A 23400-nucleotide genomic window follows, 5' to 3' on the forward strand; every position below is an offset into this window, starting at 1 on the left:
TGTCCACAACACGACCTTCACCACACAGCAGCTGTCCACAACACGACCTTCACCACACAGCAGCTGCCCACAACACGACCTTCACCACACAGCAGCTGCCAACAACACGACCTTCGACACACAGCAGCTGTCAACATCACGGTCTTCACCACAGCAGCTGCCCACAACACGACCTTCACCACACAGCAGCTGTCCACAACACGACCTTCACCACACAGCAGCTGTCCACAACACGACCTTCACCACACAGCAGCTGTCCACAACACGACCTTCACCACACAGCAGCTGTCCACAACACGACCTTCACCACACAGCAGCTGCCCACAACACGACCTTCACCACACAGCAGCTGCCCACAACACGACCTTCACCACACAGCAGCTGTCCACAACACGACCTTCACCACACAGCAGCTGTCCACAACACGACCTTCACCACACAGCAGCTGTCCACAACACGACCTTCACCACACAGCAGCTGTCCACAACACGACCTTCACCACACAGCAGCTGCCCACAACACGACCTTCACCACACAGCAGCTGCCCACAACACGACCTTCACCACACAGCAGCTGTCCACAACACGACCTTCACCACACAGCAGCTGCCCACAACACGGTCTTCACCACAGCAGCTGTCCACAACACGACCTTCACCACACAGCAGCTGTCCACAACACGACCTTCACCACACAGCAGTTGCCCACAAAACGATCTTCACCACACAGCAGCTGTCTACAACATGACATTAACCACACAACAGCTGCCCACAACACGGCCTACACCACACTGCAGCTGCCCACAACACGACCTTCACCACACAGCAGCTGCCCACAACACGACCTTCACCACACAGCAGCTGTCCACAACACGACCTTCACCACACAGCAGCTGTCCACAACACGACCTTCACCACACAGCAGCTGTCCACAACACGACCTTCACCACACAGCAGCTGCCCACAACACGACCTTCACCACACAGCAGCTGTCCACAACACGACCTTCACCACACAGCAGCTGCCCACAACACGACCTTCACCACACAGCAGCTGCCCACAACACGACCTTCACCACACAGCAGCTGTCCACAACACGACCTTCACCACACAGCAGCTGCCCACAACACGACCTTCACCACACAGCAGCTGTCCACAACACGACCTTCACCACACAGCAGCTGCCCACAACACGACCTTCACCACACAGCAGCTGTCCACAACACGGTCTTCACCACACAGCAGCTGCCCACAACACGACCTTCACCACACAGCAGCTGCCCACAACACGACCTTCACCACACAGCAGCTGTCCACAACACGACCTTCACCACACAGCAGCTGTCCACAACACGACCTTCACCACACAGCAGCTGCCCAAAACACGACCTTCACCACACAGCAGCTGTCCACAACACGACCTTCACCACACAGCAGCTGCCCAAAACACGATCTTCACCACACAGCAGCTGCCCAAAACACGACCTTCACCACACAGCAGCTGTCGACAACACGGCCTTCATCACACAGCAGCTGTCCACATAACCTTCACTACACAGCAGCTGCCCACAACACGACCTTCACCACACAGCAGCTGATCACAACACGACCTTCACCACAGAGCCGCTGTCCACAACACGACCTTCACCACACAGCAGCTGCCCACAACACGACCTTCACCACACAGCAGCTGTCCACAACACGACCTTCACCACACAGCAGCTGCCCACAACACGGTCTTCACACAGCAGCTGCCCACAACACGGTCTTCACCACACAGCAGCTGCCCACAACACGGTCTTCACCACACAGCAGCTGTCCACAACACGGCCTTCACCACACAGCAGGTGCCCACAACACGACCTTCACCACACAGCTGCCCACAACACGGTCTTCACCACACAGCAGCTGTCCACAACACGACCTTCACCACACAGCAGCTGTCCACAACACTGCCTTCACCACACAGCTGCCCACAACACGGTCTTCACCACACAGCAGCTGCCCACAACACGACCTTCACGCAACAGCTGTCCACAACACGACCTTCACCACACAGCAGCTGCCCACAACACGACCTTCACCACACAGCTGTCCACAACACGACCGTCGCCACACAGCAGGTGCCCACAACACGGTCTTCACCACACAGCTGCAGCTCACACACACAGCTGCCCACAACACGACTTTCACCACACAGCAGCTGTCCACAACACGACCTTAACCACACAACAGCTGCCCACAACACGACCATCACCACACAGCAGCTGTCCACAACACGACCTTCACCACACAGCAGCTGTCCACAACACGACCTTCACCACACAGCAGCTGCCCACAACACGACCTTCACCACACAGCAGCTGCCAACAACACGACCTTCACCACACAGCAGCTGCCAACAACACGACCTTCACCACACAGCAGCTGTCCACAACACGACCTTCACCACACAGCAGCTGTCCACAACACGACCTTCACCACACAGCAGCTGTCCACAACACGACCTTCACCACACAGCAGCTGTCCTCAACACGACCTTCACCACACAGCAGCTGCCCACATCTCGAACTTCACCACACAGCAGCTGTCCACAACACGACCTTCACCACACAGCAGATGGCCAAAACACGACCTTCACCACACAGCAGCTGTCCACAACACGACCTTCACCACACACACACCACCTTCACCACACAGCAGCTGTCCGCAACACGACCTTCACCACACAGCAGCTGTCCACAACACGACCTTCACCACACAGCAGCTGTCCACAACACGACCTTCACCACACAGCAGCTGTCCACAACACGACCTTCACCACACAGCAGCTGCCCACAACACGACCTTCACCACACAGCAGCTGCCCACAACACGACCTTCACCACACAGCAGCTGTCCACAACACGACCTTCACCACACAGCAGCTGTCCACAACACGACCTTCACCACACAGCAGCTGCCCACAACACGACCTTCACCACACAGCAGCTGTCCACAACACGACCTTCACCACACAGCAGCTGTCCACAACACGACCTTCACCACACAGCAGCTGTCCACAACACGACCTTCACCACACAGCAGCTGTCCACAACACGACCTTCACCACACAGCAGCTGCCCACAACACGACCTTCACCACACAGCAGCTGTCCACAACACGACCTTCACCACACAACAGCTGCCCACAACACGACCTTCACCACACAGCAGCTGTCCAAAACACGACCTTAACCACACAGCAGCTGCCCACAATACGACCTTCACCACACAGCAGCTGCACTCAACACGGCCTTCACCACACAGCAGCTGCCCACAACACGGTCTTCGTCACACAGCAGCTGCCAACAACACGACCTTCGACACACAGCTGCCCGCAAGACGGTCTTCACCACACAGCAGTTGTCCACAACACGACCTTCACGACACAGCTGCCAACAACACGACCTTCACACAGCTGCCCAAAAGACGGTCTTCACCACACAGCAGCTGCCCACAACACGACCTTCACCACACAGCAGCTGTCCACAACACGACCTTCACTGCATAGCAGCTGTCCACAACACGACCTTCGCCACACAGCAGCTGCCCACAACACGGTCTTCACCACACAGCAGCTGTCCACAACACGACCTTCACCACACAGCAGCTGCCCACAACACGACCTTCACCACACAGCAGCTGCCCACAACACGACCTTCACCACACAGCAGCTGTCCACAACACGACCTTCACCACACAGCAGCTGCCCACAACACGACCTTCACCACACAGCAGCTGTCCACAACACGGCCTTCACCACACAGCAGCTGCCCACAACACGACCTTCACCACACAGCAGCTGCCCACAACACGGTCTTCACCACACAGCAGCTGCCCACAACACGACCTTCACCACACAGCAGCTGTCCACAACACGACCTTCACCACACAGCAGCTGCCCACAACACGACCTTCACCACACAGCAGCTGTCCACAACACGGTCTTCACCACACAGCAGCTGCCCACAACACGACCTTCACCACACAGCAGCTGTCCACAACACGACCTTCACCACACAGCAGCTGTCCACAACACGACCTTCACCACACAGCAGCTGTCCACAACACGACCTTCACCACACAGCAGCTGTCCACAACACGACCTTCACCACACAGCAGCTGTCCACAACACGACCTTCACCACACAGCAGCTGTCCACAACACGACCTTCACCACACAGCAGCTGCCCTCAACACGGTCTTCACCACACAGCAGCTGTCCACAACACGACCTTCACCACACAGCAGCTTCCCACAACACGACCTTCACCACACAGCAGCTGCCCACAAAACGGTCTTCACAGAGCAGCTGCCCACAACACGGTCTTCACCACACAGCTGCTGTCCACAACACGGTCTTCACTACACAGCAGCTGACCACAACACGACCTTCACCACACAGCTGCACACTACACGACGTTCACCACACAGCAGCTGTCCACAACACGACCTTCACCACACAGCTGCCCACATCTCGACCTTCACCACACAGCTGCCCACAACACGACCTTCACTACACAGCTGTCCACAACGCGACCTTCACCACACAGCAGCTGCTTACAACACGACCTTCACCTCACAGCAGCTGTCCCCAACACGAACTTCACCTCACAGCAGCTGTTCACAACACGACCTTCACCACACAGCAGCTGCCCACAACACGACCTTCACCACACAGCTGTCCACGACACGACCTTCACCACACAGTTGCTGCCCACAACACGACCTTCACCACACAGCAGCTGTCCACAACACGACCTTCACCACACAGCAGCTGCCCACAACACGACCTTCACCACGCAGCAGCTGTCCACAACACGACCGTCACCACACAGCAGCTGCCCACAACACGACCTTCACCACGCAGCAGCTGTCCACAACACGACCTTCACCACACAGCAGCTCCCCACAACACGACCTTCACCACACAGTTGCTCCCAACACGACCTTCACCACACAGCTGTCCACAACACGACCTTCACCATACATTAGCTGCCCATAAGACGACCTTCACCACGCAGCAGCTGTCCACAACACGACCTTCACCACACAGCTGCTTTCCACAACACGACCTTCACCACACAGCAGCTGCCCACAACACGACCTTCACCACACAGCAGCTGTCCACAACACGACCTTCACCACACAGCAGCTGTCCACAACACGACCTTCACCACACAGCAGCTGTCCACAACACGACCTTCACCACACAGCAGCTGCCCACAACACGACCTTCACCACGCAGCAGCTGTCCACAACACGACCTTCACCACACAGCAGCTGTCCACAACACGACCTTCACCACACAGGAGCTGCCCACAACACGACCTTCACCACACAGCAGCTGTCACAACACGACCTTCACCACACAGCAGCTGTCCACAACACGACCTTCACCACACAGCAGCTGTCCACAACACGACCTTCACCACACAGCAGCTGTCCACAACACGACCTTCACCACACAGCAGCTGTCCACAACACGACCTTCACCACACAGCAGCTGTCCACAACACGACCTTCACCACACAGCAGCTGTCCACAACACGACCTTCACCACACAGCAGCTGTCCACAACACGACCTTCACCACACAGCAGCTGTCCACAACACGACCTTCACCACACAGCAGCTTCACCACGACCTTCACCACACAGCAGCTGTCCACAACACGACCTTCACCACACAGCAGCTGTCCACAACACGACCTTCACCACACAGCAGCTGTCCACAACACGACCTTCACCACACAGCAGCTGTCCACAACACGACCTTCACCACACAGCAGCTAACAACACGACCTTCACCACACAGCAGCTGTCCACAACACGACCTTCACCACACAGCAGCTGTCCACAACACGACCTTCACCACACAGCAGCTGTCCACAACACGACCTTCACCACACAGCAGGTGTCCACAACACGACCTTCACCACACAGCGGCTGTCCACAACACGACCTTCACCACACAGCAGCTGTCCACAACACGACATTCACCACACAGCATCATTGATAATGCATATAGCATACTCTCCAGTTCTATACCTTACCTATCCTACTTAACACTACCTAAATCTATTAGTTATTTTGATAGAAACTAAATAATTGTAGGCCTGCAAAGTGTTATATGTATACACCACAACTATGCAGCATACTCCAAGTATAGGCCTTACTAATTTGCAGACCAGTGGCGGCTCTAGGTGGTCCAGGTAAGATCAAGGTGGTCTAGGTAAAATCAAGGTGGTCTAGGTAAGATCAAGGCGGTCTAGGTAAGATCAAGGGGGTCTAGGTAAGATCAAGGGGGTTTGGGTAAGATCAAGGGGGTGTAGGTAAGATCAAGGGGGTCTGGGTAAGATCAAGGGGGTCTAGGTAAAATCAAGGGGGTCTAGGTAAGATCAAGGTGGTCTAGGTAAGATCAAGGTGGTCTAGGTAAGATCAAGGTGGTCTAGGTAAGATCAAGGTGGTCTAGGTAAGATCAAGGTGGTCTAGGTAAGATCAAGGGGGTCTAGGTAAGATGAAGGTGGTCTAGGTAAGATCAAGCTGGTCTAGGTAAGATCAAGGGGGTCTAGGTAAGATCAAGGGAGTCTAGGCAAGATCAAGGGAGTCTAGGTAAGATCAAGGTGGTCTAGGTAAGATCAAGGGGGTCTAGGTAAGATCAAGGGGGTCTAGGTAAGATCAAGGTGGTCTAGGTAGGATCAAGGGGGTCTAGGTAAGATCAAGGTGGTCTAGGTAAGATCAAGGGGGTCTAGGTAAGATCAAGGGGGTCTAGGCAAGATCAAGGTGGTCTAGGTAAAATCAAGCTGGTCTAGGTAAGAGCAATGGGGTCTAGGTAAGATCAAGGGGGTCTAGGCAAGATCAAGCTGGTCTAGGCAAGATCAAGGGGGTCTAGGTAAGATCAAGGTGGTCTAGGTAAGATCAAGGTGGTCTAGGTAAGATCAAGGGGGTCTAGGTAAGATCAAGGGGGTCTAGGCAAGATCAAGGTGGTCTGGGTAAGATCAAGGGGGTCTGGGTAAGATCAATGGGGTCTAGGTAAGATCAAGGGTGTCTAGGTAAGATCAAGGGGGTCTAGGTAAGATCAATGGGGTTTGGGTAAGATCAAGGGGGTGTAGGTAAGATCAAGGGGGTCTGGGTAAGATCAAGGGGTCTGGGTAAGATCAAGGGGGTCTGGGTAAGATCAAGGGGGTCTAGGTTAGATCAAAGGGGTCTAGGTAAGATCAAGGGGGTCTGGGTAAGATCAAGGGGGTCTAGGTAAGATCAAGGGGGTCTAGGTAAGATCAAGGGGGTCTAGGTAAGATCAAGGGGGTCTAGGTAAGATCAAGGTGGTCTAGGTAAGATCAAGGTGGTCTAGGTAAGATCAAGGGGGTCTAGGTAAGATCAAGGGGGTCTAGGTAAGATCAAGGGGGTCTAGGTAAGATCAAGGAGGGTCTAGGTAAGATCAAGGTGGTATAGGTAAGATCAAGGTGGTCTAGGTAAGATCAAGGTGGTCTAGGTAAGATCAAGGGGGTCTAGGTAAGATCAAGGGGGTCTAGGTAAGATCAAGGGGGTCTAGCTAAGATCAAGGAGGGTCTAGGTAAGATCAAGGTGGTCTAGGTAAGATCAAGGTTGTCTAGGTAAGATCAAGGTGGTCTAGGTAAGATCAATGGGGTCTAGGTAAAATCAAGGGGGTTTAGGTAAGATCAAGGGGGTCTAGGCAAGATCAAGGGAGTCTAGGTAAGATCACGGGGGTCTAGGCAAGATCAAGGGGGTCTAGGTAAGATCAAGGGGGTCTAGGCAAGATCAAGCTGTCTAGGTAAGATCAAGGTGGTCTAGGTAAAATCAAGCTGGTCTAGGTAAGATCAAGGTGGTCTAGGTAAGATCAAGGGGGTCTGGGTAAGATCCAGGGGGTCTTGGTAAGATCAATGGGGGTCTAGGTAAGATCAAGGTGGTCTAGGTAAGATCAAGGGGGTCTAGGTATGATCAAGGTGGTCTAGGTAAGATCAAGGGGGTCTGGGTAAGATCAATGGGGTCTAGGTAAGATCAAGGGGGTCTAGGTAAGATCAAGGTGGTCTAGGTAAGATCAAGGGGGTCTGGGTAAGATCAAGGGGGTCTAGGTAAGATCAAGGGGGTCTAGGTAAGATCAAGGGGGTCTAGGTAAGATCAAGGGGGTCTAGGCAAGATCAAGGTGGTCTAGGTAAGATCAAGGGGGTCTAGGCAAGATCAAGGTGGTCTAGTAAGATCAAGGTGGTCTAGGTAATATCAATCAGCCTACTAAATCTCTAATTATATGCTGTATAACACAATTGCAAAACAAATGCTCCCCCAAGACGCTCTAATAAAGACTCTGGAACCCTAAGCGCTAAACCCACAAGGTTATGCTACTGAAAATATTATTGGGGCTTCAAAGCATAAAATTACTTGGCCAGGTCCTCTACAACACTACTGAAAATAGGAAGATGAAGTTAATTTAACATTTCTGAGGAACTGTTATTGATTTCCCGATTATAAAATATTCTGCCTAAGGTAAATTTATCCCGTCATGTGAAGCTTAAACTTTGGTTGTGTAGTTTTAAAAATAGGTTAGACAAATGAGTGGTTGAGAGTTAGACCTGCCTAGCATGGGTCAATAGGCCTACTTCAGTGCTCTTTTTTATCTTAATGGATATGCCTGATTTAATAGGCCTAACCTTACATCGGGCATCAAGACTTTTGCCATTAACCTCACCAGGCTAAGCTTAGTATAATTAACCCGGTGGATTAACACAGAATTATCCAGTCAAGCATGCCCAGTAGGCATACTTCAGTGTTCCTCCTTTATGTGAATAGTGTCCATGGATATAAGAGAACATGCGTACTTGTGCCTGGGATCGAACTGTGGTTCAGTTGACGCCACTACCAAGCCATTATATATCACTTACACATTTCATCAGCTTCCTACACTCCTTCAGGATAGGTATATAGGCTGCATAATAAAGATGTTAGACTAACTAAAACTTCCTAAAATCTAACCAGTCTTCAGTTCTAAGCTCTACAACCCATTTCTCCAATATTTATTTCCATCCCATTCAAGGTAACCTATAGAATACATTCCTCATTATTTCCTGGCCAAATATTGCATCTCTGGTCGGGAGACCTCTTCAATGGGGGCTCCTTGTTGTGGTGAAGAGGCTCTTGGTCTGAGGAATCAGGCCTGTCGGTCTCCTTCCTCAGACCGAACCTAATTACCCCCCAATCCCCCCATCTCTATCCCATCCTCCCTTTTTTTCCTTTCCTCCTCCTCCTCCCCACCCCTCCCTTTTGCCCTTCCTCTTTTTGGCCTTTGGGATTTCTCCCACACGCGCGCTAGTTCCTAGGTAGGGGAAAGGATACCGGGGTCCATCCCATTCCATTGAGGCTCTTGGCGGTGGCACAGTTTGCCGTGGAATCTGGATCGCTTGGGGATGTCCTGATCCCTCTCTGGTATCCCGGAGTAGCTCTGGGTGTCTTTCGGGCGATGGGTGTATCACTGGAAGCCACCTTTCAGATTCCGGGGGTGGTGTCTGAAGGAGGTATGCTTTGTGGCGGATATCCGGCCGCCCCCTCTTTTGTCCACCGAGGTAGCTCGGCAGATGTGAGGTTGCTATCCCGGATTGCTGGTTTACTGGCTTGAAGGGTAGGGTATGGCACGGGTTCCATGCTGCATCTGCGCTACTAGCGGTATGAGGTCCTCTTGGGCGCGGAGGGAGATTTCCGGCCCTTTCATTCCTCCTGGGAACTATTCCTCCCTGCTCCCCCCTTTTTTTATTCTTTTTTTATTTTTATTTTATTTTATTTTATTTTTTTTTTCTTAAAAACAAAAAGCAAAGGAGTAACCTAACCATGGAGAACCCAATCCATGAACCCACTACCCACGGGCCCCTTCTTGATGCCGCACCCCATTCTGACCCTGCCTTGTTTTTAGACCACTCTTTGGACATTCCTGATGCCTCTGTACCTCTTGCTGGTGCTGTTTCCTCACCCGCTTCAGGTACCGGGGCTTCGACTGACTCCTTTGATTTGTCTGACCTCCGCTCTCCTTCGACTATGCTTCCGGCCTCTCCCTCTACGGTACGGCAATTTTCGAATCGCCAGCCCATTTCACGCCGGACCAACGCCGGTCCTACTCCTAAACGCCAACGTCAATCCCCCGATGATGCTCCTTTGTTACCTTCCCATTCTACTCGGAAAAGACCGACACGTCATGCACTCCCTCTCCACGCTCAGTTTCGGACCACACAATGGACTAAATTCTTTAAGACCGACTTCTTCTGCCTATCTTTCTGACCATAGTATTGGCAAAGCGCTCCTGCATCATGTTGGTAGAGATATTTCATTTCATGCTCTCGAGCGGTACGTGCATCGTCACTGTCCAGAATGCTACCCAAGCTCATGATCTTTCTCTCCTTTCGAATATCGATACTACTCCTATCACTATTGAAAAACATCTTTCTCTCAATTCTTGTAGTGGTACTGTCATTCTGCCCCATATCATAGTCCAACAGAATTTCCAGTCATGTGGCAATGACATTCTTAAACAGCTGGAACTCCAGGATCTCCCAATCCTCAAAGTAGACACTTATGTCCTTCCTGCCCGTGGGCGGAGACGTTACCCTTGCAATGTGGCTCGTTTAACTTTTGACAGCCGAGAACTCCCGTCCTCTGTATATGTCGCGGGACATCGGTTACAAGTTCGAAAGGCGATACCTACACCGCAACAATGTAGAAATTGCTGGCGTTTTGGTCACCCAGTGAAATATTGCAGATCTATGGCCGAATGCCCAGTCTGTGGTGCCGACGACCATTCTAATACATTTTGCAGTCAACCTCCATCTTGCCTTAATTGTAATGAAGCTCACCCTTCGTACTCCCGCCGTTGCCAGGTCTACTTAAATGAACGTGAAACCCGTTGCCTCAAAGAGGCAGAAGGTCTCCCTTATGCTATGGCAGTTACTCATCTCTGCCTCCAAGGGAGACTACCCCGTGTTTCTTATTCTCATGTTTCAAAACATCCCCCCACTTCTGGGGTCCCATCTTCTGCAGCCTCCTCTGTTGTTACCCCTCCCATAGCCACTCCGGCATCTAATCCTTTTGGCTCTGATGTCCCGACTACAACTCAGTCTGTTCTCACATCTTCGCATCCTTCCTCACAACCTCCAGTATCGACAAGACCTCGTATGACCTTATACCAATCGCCCCTCTACTTCTCAGAAGTCCAAAAAATCCACATTGCTCAAATCTTCTTTGCCCCTTCCTTCCCTTCTTCCACCTCCACACTTTACCTTTCCAGTCTCTGTGCCCAGTTCTTCCCCTCTCTCTGGCTCTATTACAAGTGTGGAGATTCACCCTTCTCGTACTATGCCTTCCACCCCCATCCCCTCCCAAATTTCTCCCTCTTCTGCCACCTCCCAGGTTTCTGCCTCTTCTGTCCCCCCCACACTTCATCTCCAGTCCCTTACACTCTTTCGTCCCCCTCTACTTTGGTACAGTCCATTACTGTCCCAATCTTTACTCGCCCTCCCCCTTCTACCTCTAATATGGTCTCCCATACATCTTTGAATTCAGAAACACTTGAAGCCATTTAAGAATATATTGCAGAGACTAAACCTTCAATGGACACTGATTCACTTCCTATTCCTTCTCTTCCCTCTCCTCCATCTTCACAACCCCATTCTTTGCAATGCTCCGTTCCTTCGCTGCTTGAACATCTTCCAATGCCACCACACTTTGACTTTTCTAACCCCTCTAGTCCGTAGGTGCCTTTCCCTACAGATTCCTGGTATTTTCTTCTTCACCAATCATGGCCTATTTACAGTGGAATATCCGCAGCCTCAGGGGTAATCGGGGTGAGCTTCAGATGTTGCTTTCCAGGTTTTCCCCCTGTTGGTGCTTGCTTACGAGAACCAAAATTACATACAGCTGTTTTCCAACCTATCTCAGGCTATAATTTATTGCATTCTTCGGATCCTTTCTCAGATGGGACCTTTAATGAAAGTGCCCTTCTTCTACGCAATATTCCATACTGTCAACTATTTGTCCATACCTCGCTGCATTACACTGCAGCCCGTATCCACTTGAATAAGTGGTTTACAATATGTTCTTTATATCTCTCTACTTCTCGAGCATTTTCTATCCCAGACTTTGCCTTTCTTGTTTCATCCTTATCACCACCACTTCTGTTACTTGGTGATTTTAACGCCCACCATTTCCTCTGGAGGGGGTCTCATTGTGACTCACGTGGCATCCAGTTGGAGGCTTTTCTCGCCTCTCACCCCCTCCATGTTTTAAATATGGGTACTCCCACCCATTTTGATCCTCATACTCATACTCTCTCTTGCATCGATCTATCAGTCTGCTCTTCCTCCACTGCACTAGACTTCACCTGGTCTGTTCTACCGGACTTACATGACAGCGATCATTTTCCAATCATTCTTACTTCTCCTTCCTATTCACCACCTTTCCGTAGCCCTCGCTGGCAATTTGATCGGGCAAATTGGGATCTTTACTCGCAGCTCACTGCTTTTAGTGAGGTTCCTTCTTCATCCTCCATTGATGGGCTCCTACACCTCTTCTCGACGTCAGTTTATACCGCAGCTTCTCATTCTATACCCCAAACCTCAGGCAAGCATTCTCAGAAGTGCGTGCCTTGGTGGTCTCCTGCTTGTGCTCGTGTAGTACGTTTGAAACGTGCATGGGGCAGGTACCGATACAATAGAACCAATGAGAGACTTCTTGATTTTAAGCAGAAGCATGCGATCGCTCGCCGTGTCATCCGTGATGCTAAACGCACTTGCTGTCTGGAAAAAAAGTGAGGAAATTGAGTGGTAAATACTCTCCTGACCCGGCTCCTGTTCAACGGGTCGCCGGTATTGATGAAGCTAACCCTCCTGACGTTGCCATTGAAATTGGCACTCATCTGGTCCGTATTTCCCGGGGGCTCCATCTATGCTCCTCGTTTCTTTCCTCAAAGTCTGCCAGAGAGTTAGTACCCTTGGACTTTTCTTCTCTCAGAGAAGAACAGTATAATGTGACTTTTACACTTCAGGAACTGGAGGCAACACTCTCAGTTTGCCGATCATCGGCAGCTGGACCTGACGACATTCATATTCGTATGTTACAACATTTACATCAGTCAGCCATTGTAGTCCTCTTACACCTCTTCAATCTTATTTGGGCACAAGGAGTTCTTCCCCAGCTGTGGAAATCTGCCATTGTTCTCCCTTTCCGCAAGACAGGTACTACAGGACATGATGCCTCCCACTATTGTCCCATCACTCTTACTAGTGCAGTTTGCAAAGTGATGGAACGTCTGGTAAATCGCCGTTTAATGTGGTATTTAGAGACACACAACAGTCTCTCCGCTAGTCAATATGGCTTTCGTAAGGGCCGTTCTACATTAGACACCTTACTACGCTTGGATACGTATGTTCGTAATGCCTTTGCAAATAATCACTCGGTTATTGCCATATTTTTTGACCTTGAGAAAGCATATGACACAACTTGGAGGTATATTATTTTGGCCCAAGCCCACTCCTTAGGCCTCCGAGGCAATCTACCATCCTTCCTTAAGAACTTTTTAACTGACAGACACTTCCGTGTTCGAGTCAATAATATGCTTTCCCCGGGCTTTGTCCAAGCTGAAGGTGTCCCTCAGGGATGTGTTCTGAGCACAACACTTTTTCTCCTTGCTATAAATGATTTGGCCTCTGTTCTTCCACCCAATATTTGGTCATCACTATGTTGATGACTTCTCTATTGCTTGTGCAGGCGCTGACTGTCATCTCATTGCAGTTTCTCTCCAGCATGAGGTCGACCGTGTTTCCACTTGGGCCACCACACATGGGTTTAAATTTTCCAGTACCAAAACTCGCCAAATTACTTTCACTAAACGCTCTGTCATCTTCGATCATCCTTTGTATCTCTATGGCTCTCGTATCCCCGAACGTGATACAGTCAGGTTTCTAGGCCTTCCCTTTGACCGTAGGTTATCCTGGAAACCTCACGTTACCTCTCTGAAGGCAACTTGCCACAGCCGGCTAAATCTTCTTAAAACCCTTGCTCATCTTCCCTGGGGAGCTGATCGTCGAACTCTGCTGCACCTACATTCAGCCCTCATTTTATCGAAACTCGATTATGGTGACCAGATTTATTCAGCAGCCTCTCCTGCTACTCTCTCTAGCCTTAACTCTATCCATCACCAAGGATTACGTTTATGCCTTGGTGCTTTTCGCTCTTCCCCTGTTGAAAGCCTCTATACAGAAGCGAATGTTCCATCCTTGTCTGATCGCCATGATGCCCATTGCCATCGCTACTATGTACGCTCTCACGATCTCCACAATCCTTCCATTTATAGAATGGTCACCGATATTAGTAGACATTCTTTATTTATTCGCCGCCCCTGTTTGCTCCATCCCTTTTCTCTCCGCCTACATTGGCTCTTGTCTTCCCTTCAGTTACCACCTTTATATGTTCATGTAGCATCTCACTTTTCCCTACCCCCCTGGGAAGTTCCAGCTGTTCGGGTCTGTTCTTTCTCACTCCCTTGCTCGAAAGCCCAACTGCCTACGGTGGCTTCCCGCTCTCTTTTTCTTGATCACTTCCACTCTCATTCTCATGCCATCACTGTGTACACAGATGGCTCTAAGTCTTCAGACGGTGTCGGATTCGCAGCAGTTTCCGGACAGCGTCGTGCGAGGGCATTTACTGTCTTCGGCTAGCATTTTTACTGCTGAATTGTATGCCATTCTTGCAGCACTTATTCGTATCGCATCTATGCCTGTGTCATCATTTGTGGTAGTCTCAGACTCCCTTAGTGCTCTACAGGCTATACGAAAATTTGATACATCTCACCCCCTAGTTCTCCGTATCCATCTTTGGCTACACCGTATCTCTACCAAGCATATAGATATTGTTTTTTGTTGGGTCCCTGGTCATGTTGACGTACTGGGCAATGAACAGGCAGACACTTTTGCGCGGTCAGCAGTACATGACCTACCAATTTCCTATAGAGGTGTTCCATTTCTGGACTATTTTGCTGCAATAGCTACTCGCCTTCACACCCGTTGGCAACAACGTTGGTCAACTCTGCTTGGTAACAAACTTCATTCTATTAAACCGAGCATAGGTTACTGGCCGTCTTCTTGTCATCAGTGCCGAGGTTGGGAGACCACTCTCTCCTGCCTTCGCATTGGCCACACTCATCTTACTCATGGGTATCTCATGGAGAGGCACCCTGTTCCTCTCTGTGAGCAGTGTCAAGTTCCAGTATCGATTAGCCACATTCTGTTAGACTGCCTTCTCTATCAATGAGCACGCAGAATTTATCTCCAACGTCGTCTTCGTTCTACTACTCTCTCTTTACCTTCCCTTCTTGCTGATGGACCCTCCTTTAATCCTGACTCTCTCATTGACTTCTTGACAACGACTGATTTACTCCACAAACTCTGATGATACATTTCGCACTCCCCTCAGCCCTTTCTAGTTCAGTCTCTTGCTGCCCTTTACCCTTTCACCATCCACTGCCCCGCTGTTATCCGTAACCTATTACTCATCCATCTCTCTTTTACCACCTGATGCCCTCGCTTCCGTCCTGCCCTGCAGCGCTGTATAGCCCTTGTGGCTTAGCGCTTCTTTTTGATTATAATAATAATCTGGTCGGGAGATATGCTAATACTTCCCACTAAGCTGCTTTTGATATCAATTCCTTACAATTTTTCCTATATTCTCCCCACCAGCCTACCACCTAATACAGTTATTACCTGCGTCAATTACCAAATTTTAGTGGACTTATAGATTGAAAATACCTTACAAGTGGGCCTTGCCCACCCCTGACTACGTCTCCAGCTGCTGCATTTCCACATACCTGGAGAAACCCTTTCCAGGTATAACACTAAATGTTATGGATCAGATCACTTACTAGTGTGGTCGTCTCCACTCCTCAGACTGGTCAATGTTGCTGTGTTGATCACTGCTGCAGCAGACACAGCCAGGCACAGCACTCCTCACACTGGTCAATGTTGCTGTGTTGATCACTGCTGCAGCAGACACAGCCAGGCACAGCACTCCTCACACTGGTCAATGTTGCTGTGTTGATCACTGCTGCAGCAGACACAGCCAGACACAGCAATTACCACACCTGGAACATTATAACCATCAACATTACACATATATACACAAAGACACATTATAACCATCAACATGTATACACAAACTTATCATATAATATAAACTAGCAACATTACTACCTGACTGATATAAACATTAATGTTTAACATAGTAAAACAGTATTTTCTTTAATATTTTTTTCACATTAACTTGATAACCAACAATTTGTTAACATGGAAGTCTATATCTGGATCACAAGGCGCCAGTTCCTTGGATCAAGAGACCTTCACTAAGTTTTTTTTTTTATAACGCCTAGTGTGAGTTATTGTTTGATCAGAGGAAGGGGAGTAGCTCCAGTTCCTCGCATCAAAACCCCTCCACTAAGGTCAATCACCCCCCCCACCCTCCAAGACAATAGATCCCAAAGAAAATTAAGACAAAATAATATAAAGACACTTGTGCAACATCTGGTTATCTTTATTGTAGACGTTTCGCCATCCAGTGGCTTTATCAATACAGATTCTTGGATATAATTAGAAAACAGAAGAACTATATACAAAAGATGAGGTAATCAGTCCCTCAGCCTTGGAGGTGGTGTTTACAACACCGTGGTTGTAGAGATTCTGAAGCACAGGATAGGATAGGACTCACAGGTAAGGACCCACGAGGGGCGAGGGGCAAGTGGGCACAGTGCGAAGAATAGACGGTGAGAGGAATGTCTTGAGTTGAAGAGAGAAGAGTCAGGACTAGACCCAACTGCTTTAAAGCACAGGTAAGGAGACTGACGCTTATATAGCGTCAGTGAAGAGAGACGTGTAGCAGACGAGGGCACAGTCACTGGTAGGCGGGATTCCCCAGTGGAAGTAGGTCCTTCCCAAATTGATGGGTTAGTTGTAGAAGCCGTGAAGAAGGTCATGTAGATGTCCTCTGAACCAAGATTGCATGATCTTGGATGGCGAAACGTCTACAATAAAGATAACCAGATGTTGCACAAGTGTCTTAACTTTCATCTTGTCGGTATTGTATACCTGTCTTGCACAAAATAATATAGTGACCAAACTGATGGCGGGGACCAGGAGCTGCAACTGGTGGCGAGGACCAAGAGCTGCAACTGGTGGCAAGGACCAGGAGCTGCAAATGGTGGCAGGGACTAGGAACTGCGGCTCAACTCGGTTGTTGTACTGACAAATACGTCAGTAGACAATGCTTACGTTATTTAGGTGTATTAAGAGGCTGAGGAAGCGGTAAAGCCGGCGGGGCAGCAGGAGGAGGAGCAACACTTCTCTCCTCTACGACCATTGAAGGTTAACTGACATTTAGTGACCTTAAGGTTGGTCACTGACCTGACCTTCACTATAACACTATCATTGAGAGCCTGACTAACTCTGACTACCACCACTAGATGGCACTACTACACCGTCACTGTCAGTACTACTCGTGGTGGAGCGCTCAACCCGTGGGGGTCATGCACCACCTGGGAGGATAAGTTCACTCCCATGTTGCATAGATCACATTCCCTGGATCAAGAGCCCTCACCATCACCTTCAAGGAATCTCTCTCAAGGCCACCAGAGTACTAGTGGTACTATTGTACCACTAGTACTCTACATGACGGGCACATTATTGTACCACTAGTACTCTACATGATGGGCACATTGTACTAGTACTCTACATGACAGGCACATTATTGTACCACTACTCTACATGACGTGCACATTGTACTAGTACTCTAAATGACGGGTACATTATTGTACCACTAGTACTCTACATGACAGGCACATTATTGTACCACTAGTACTCTACATGACGTGCACATTGTACTAGTACTCTAAATGACGGGTACATTATTGTACCACTAGTACTCTACGTGACGTGCACATTATTGTACCACTAGTACTTTACATGACGCGCACATTATTGTACCACTAGTACTCTACATGACGCGCACATTGTACCACTAGTACTCTAAATGACGGGCACATTATTGTACCACTAGTACTCTACATGACGGGCACATTATTGTACCACTAGTACTCTACATGACAGGCACATTATTGTACCACTAGTACTCTACATGACGGGCACATTATTGTACCACTAGTACTCTACATGATGGGCAGATTATTGTACCACTAATACTCTACCTGATGGGCAGATTATTTAAAATTCAGGGAAGTGCTAAACCCATACGGATCATAATAATATAGTCTGGGTTGAGTGACTGAGGGGAGAGGACGCGTGAGGGTTATGGAACAACTACTATCTCAGGACTGTTTATTTCACCCAACTGATAATTCATCGTAAAATTGATATCGTTGGATCGCAGCTACGTTGTTGCTGGTACTCTTATGTGTGATATACTTAATGAAACACGAAAGTGTCGGTTTGATGTAGGTTTAGTAGGCCTACCTCCACTACCCCTCGCCAGCCTCCCCCCCTCCTTCCTCGATTTTGAACTCAGCCATTCGCCTCTATTTCCTTATGGACTAGAGGCGGATTTTGCCAGTCCAGGTAAGTGCTTGAGTGTCTGTGTAAGTTATGAGGTACCACAGCTAAGTAAAGTGCCCCGTGGCCTGATCGCTAAAGCTCTCGCTTCACACGGCGAGGGTCTGCGTTCGATTCCCAGCGCGGGTAGAAACATTGGGCATGTTTCTTTACATTGGTTGTCTATGTTCACCCATCAGTAATATGGGTACCTGGGAGTTAGTCGACTGGTGTGGGTCGCATCCTGGGACAAGGACATAATTTGCCTGAAATGCTCAGCATAACAAGTGGCTGTCTATACAGTAGTATATCATTGATGTCAGCTAGATCTGTATATCATGTACATGTACTTGCAGTACATAAAGATATTATTATTAACAGTCCTGAAAACACTGTTATGAACAGGGACGCCATCAGTGGCCTGAGAGATGCCAAGCTATGCCCTCCTGCCAGCACTCCAAGATTTCTCCCTCACACTTCTTGCATGTGTGTCTCCTGTGCGCCTATTTGCCTGCTACAAGCAAATCTCTGAGTGGTTGACATGAGTTTATCAAGTACATTCAAGCAGGCTTGGCCCCTCAAGGAAGGTTCCTTGATGTTGGTGAGGGGCTCTTGATTTAGGGAATTGGATCTGTGCTCCAGTTCCCCGAATTAAGCCTGAATGCCTTCCACATCCCCCCCCCAGGCGCTGTATAATCCTCCGGGTTTAGCGCTTCCCCCTTGATTATAATAATAATAATCAAGCAGGCTTGAAAGCAACACTTCAAGCCAGCCAGGACAAGCTAAGTTAGCCTGCAGTTACAGCTGTCCTGACCTCCAGCACGTTTATGTGAACGTTCTGCAGTGATCCTGCATACCAGTGTTTTCCTGTATCGAGAAAGCAAAGCCATCAAGCCAGCCCAGGTAATCCAAGCCAGCTCTGCCGTGGAAGCCAGTGTGAAATCTCTTCCAGTGTGTCTGCACTGCTTTGCATCACCAGTAAAATGCTGGTAAAATCAAAATTTTACCTAGTGGCTTAGTGTGGGTTGATAAACCAGACTGGCTTAGAGAGTAATGTTAGGGAGAATGGAGTAGCTGTGTTAGTACCACCATCACTCGCATATTTCTCCATGCTTTCATGTCCACCATCTCTCACAGACCAGGTGAAGAAGCTATTTTGAGCGCCAACGAGGTTCTGTGAGTCGTCAGGAAAGTGCATATCATTCCAAATAAGTCGCCCCCTCCTATGAAGACGCTGTTATGCAGTTGGTGGGCGACGCTCGCCAGGACTCGCCAGCGACACCCCAGAGTAACTCCAGCTCCAGCAACAGTGTTTCGCTTTATAAACAGTTAATTGTCATTTTCTGCGAGGGCAAGATATTTATAAGCTTGTATTAAGACTTTAAAAGGTTCACAGCGCATTTCAGTGAAGTGAATCCTTATATTTATTAACTAAGTGTAACTTAACTATTAAATATGGTTACACAATAGTTTGTCCTAGTGTTGTCCTAGTGTCGTTGTGTTTCCTAATACATTTTCCGGTTCAGACTGAAACTTTACTGCAAAATTCCTTGCTTGTCCTAGCAAGACACCTTCACCGGTACTATTTACGACTGTACTGTTCTTCTGCAGCGTACGGGCGTCTGGCATAGCTAAGGATAGCGTTCCGATACCTCAGTATGGAATCGTTCAAGACTCTGTACACCATTTACGTCAGGACCATACTGGAGTATGCAGCACCAGTTTGGAATCCACACCTGGTCAAGCACGTCAAGAAATTAGAGAAAGTGCAAAGGTTTGCGACAAGGTTAGTTCCAGAGCTACGGGGATTGTCCTACGAAGAAAGGTTAAGGGAAATTGGCCTGACGACAATGGATGACAGGAGGGTCCGGGGAGACATGATAACGACATATAAAATACTGCGCGGAATAGACAAGGTGGACAAAGACAGGATGTTCCAGAGATGGACACAGAAACAAGGGGTCACAATTGGAAGTTGAAGACTCAGATGAGTCAAAGGGATATTAGGAAGTATTTCTTCAGTCATAGAGCAGTCAGGCTGTGGAATAGCCTAGAAAGTGAAGTAGTGGAGGCGGGAACCATACATAGTTTTAAGACGAGGTATGATAAAGCTCATGGAGCAGGGAGAGAGAGGACCCAGTAGCAATCAGTGAAGAGGCGGGGCCAGGAGCTATGACTCGACCCCTACAACCACAAATAGGGGAGTACAAATAGGCGAGTACACACGTGGTAATGCTTTATTTACAGCTAGCAAAGTCAGGGTATTTCTCCAGAATGGTTTGTAATATACCACTGTGGATAAAATACTTTGCCATTTCTTGAACACTTCTGAGTGAGTTGTCTCTAAATTCATTAATTTGATCACACTCCAGTACATAATGATGCAAGGTGTGACAATAGTCCATCTGGCAAAGTTTACATTTCGTTTGGTCTACATCTGGTGGCGGTGATTTAACCTGCCATAGATACTTGTAACCCAGCCGGAGCCGGGCAGTAGTGACATCCAAGAGTCTGCTTATCTTGTTCAAATTCAAATTCAAATTCAAAGTTTATTCTCTATAAGGATTACAATGCTGAGTTTACAGAAATTTGGTTATTGTTTGGTTTACATGTAGTAAAATTGCGATTACAGAGTGTACCACTAGAACGCTTAGCATGGCTAGGCATTTCGGGCAGACTTAGTTTTATTCTTAATTGTAAAATATTACAAATTATGAGGTAAGTTGGTATTATGGCTAAGTGACTAAATACTAGTTTATGAGTTTAGCAATGTGAATGCTTTTGTTTTGGCACAGTACATAGTTTCAGTATTGGAGTATCATAGGATTCATTATTTTAAGACTGAGATTAATATTTCTGTTTATGATCAAATGAGTGAGCGAGTGTAAGTGTGAACCACCAGGTGGTATTTGTGTAGTTAGTTGACGGGGTGTATCAGGGAGATAAGATGTTTTCTAATGGTAGTTTTGAAGGTGATGAATGTGTCTGCAGTTCTAGAGTTCTCAGGTAGGGTATTCCAGATTTTAGGGCCTTTGACATACATTGAATTTTTATAAAGGTTTAGTCGGACACGGGGAATGTCGTAGAGATGTTTGTGTCTGGTGTTATGCCTGTGGGTTCTGTCACAACTATCAAGAAAGCGTTTTAGGTCAAGGTTGATATTAGAGTTTAAGGCCCTGTAGATATAGATTGCACAGTAGTAGGTGTGGATGTACTGAACTGGGAGTAAGTTTAGATCTTTGAAGAGTGGGGGGGTGTGCTGCCAGGGATGGGATTTAGTGATTATTCTTACTGCAGCTTTTTGTTGGGTTATTATTGGCTTTAGGTGTGTTGCTGCAGTTGATCCCCAAGCACTATAGACATGTGGCTCCTCCTGCATGATGGAATGATGATATATTGACTGACTTGTGTCAATCTCCCTGAGTCTTAAGTCAATAAAATTCAGTTGAAGTTCTTTTCGTATAATTGTTCTCAAACTGCTAACTTACAAGCCAAGATTGTAATCTACTCCCTCTTTGAAAGCATACAGTTTAGCCAATTTATCAGTTCTATCATGCATCTGAAGACCAATGTGAGATGGAATCCACAGCATGTGCACTCTGACTCCACTGTCCACAATTCTACCATACCTGTGTCTGGCTTCTGACACAAGCATGCCACAATTTATGCTTAATGAGTTGAGAGCATTTATGGATGACAGAGAGTCAGTTACAGTCTTGCATGGCAGCGTGTGTATGGATTGCCTGGGATAACCCAGGTGAGTCATGCATGGCAGCGTGTTTGTGAATTGCCTGGGATAGCCCGGGCCCATATTGGAGTGTGCAACACCAGTTTGGAACCCACACATGATCAAGCACGTCATGAAATTGGAGAAAGTGCAAAGGCTGGCAATAAGACTAGTCCCAGAGTTGAGGGGTATGTCCTACGAGGAGAGATTAAGGGAACTCAACCTGACGACTCTGGAGGACAGGAGAGACAGAATGTTTCAGAGATGGGACATAGCAACAAGGGGTCACAACTGGAAGTTGAAAACTCATCTGAGTTATACAGATGCTAGGAAGCATTTATTCAGCCACAGAGTTAAATAATCACATGAGGAAAACAACAGTCAAGGACCAGGTAATCAGGCTGAAGATGGAAGGAGGGAAGATCGCAAGAAACAACCAAGATGTGAAGAGTTCAACACGAGATTTTAGGAAGTATTTTCAGCGGAGACAGAAAGGATTCCAAAAACCGGGAAGGTAGGGCACTCAAACAAGAGAGTGAGGATCCATAGATAGCTTTAAGAAGAGGTACGATAAAGATCATGGAGGAGGGAACAAGTACACCTAGTAGCGACCAGCGAAGAGGCGGGGATAGGGGCTGAATCGACCCCTGTAACCACAAATAGTTGAGTACACACACACACACACACACACACACACACACACACACACACACACACACACACACACACACACACACACAGAAAAGCATACGCACATTTCGTGAGGGGTGACTGTGGGGCTCGGAGTCTGGAATATAATTGTGCGTTTCGACGTGCAGGAAGAAATAGCTTAGTTTCCCCACGTTATGCTTGTCCAGTTAGTGACAAATTACCACCAACCACAGAGCAGAATTCTTCCAGTTGTATGACATACACTATTTATAGTTGGATACCTCACTAACCATGGACCCTCTTCTCTTTTTATAAGTTCCTCTTCTTGTTTTCTTTCTTCTTTTTCTTCGTCATCTCCTCCTCCTCCTCCTGTTCCTCTTGACAAGATCATGACCAAGCATG

General features: G+C 48.4%; 1 long non-coding RNA gene across 2 annotated transcripts in view; it reads right to left on the reverse strand.

Moving 5' to 3' along the window:
• LOC138855268 (uncharacterized) overlaps positions 1-17467 on the reverse strand; it is an 82806-nt gene extending 65339 nt beyond the window's left edge. For both annotated transcript variants that reach the window (XR_011394476.1, XR_011394477.1), the window contains exons 1-2: positions 17349-17467; positions 15950-16168 (exon numbers count right to left, since the gene is read on the reverse strand). This is a non-coding gene — a long non-coding RNA (uncharacterized lncRNA). The remainder of the gene's footprint in view (positions 1-15949; positions 16169-17348) is intronic.
• Between the last annotated feature and the right edge of the window lie 5933 nt (positions 17468-23400).

This window comes from Cherax quadricarinatus, chromosome 87 (genome assembly GCF_038502225.1).
Source record: "Cherax quadricarinatus isolate ZL_2023a chromosome 87, ASM3850222v1, whole genome shotgun sequence".
Taxonomy (NCBI): Eukaryota; Metazoa; Arthropoda; class Malacostraca; order Decapoda; family Parastacidae; genus Cherax; species Cherax quadricarinatus.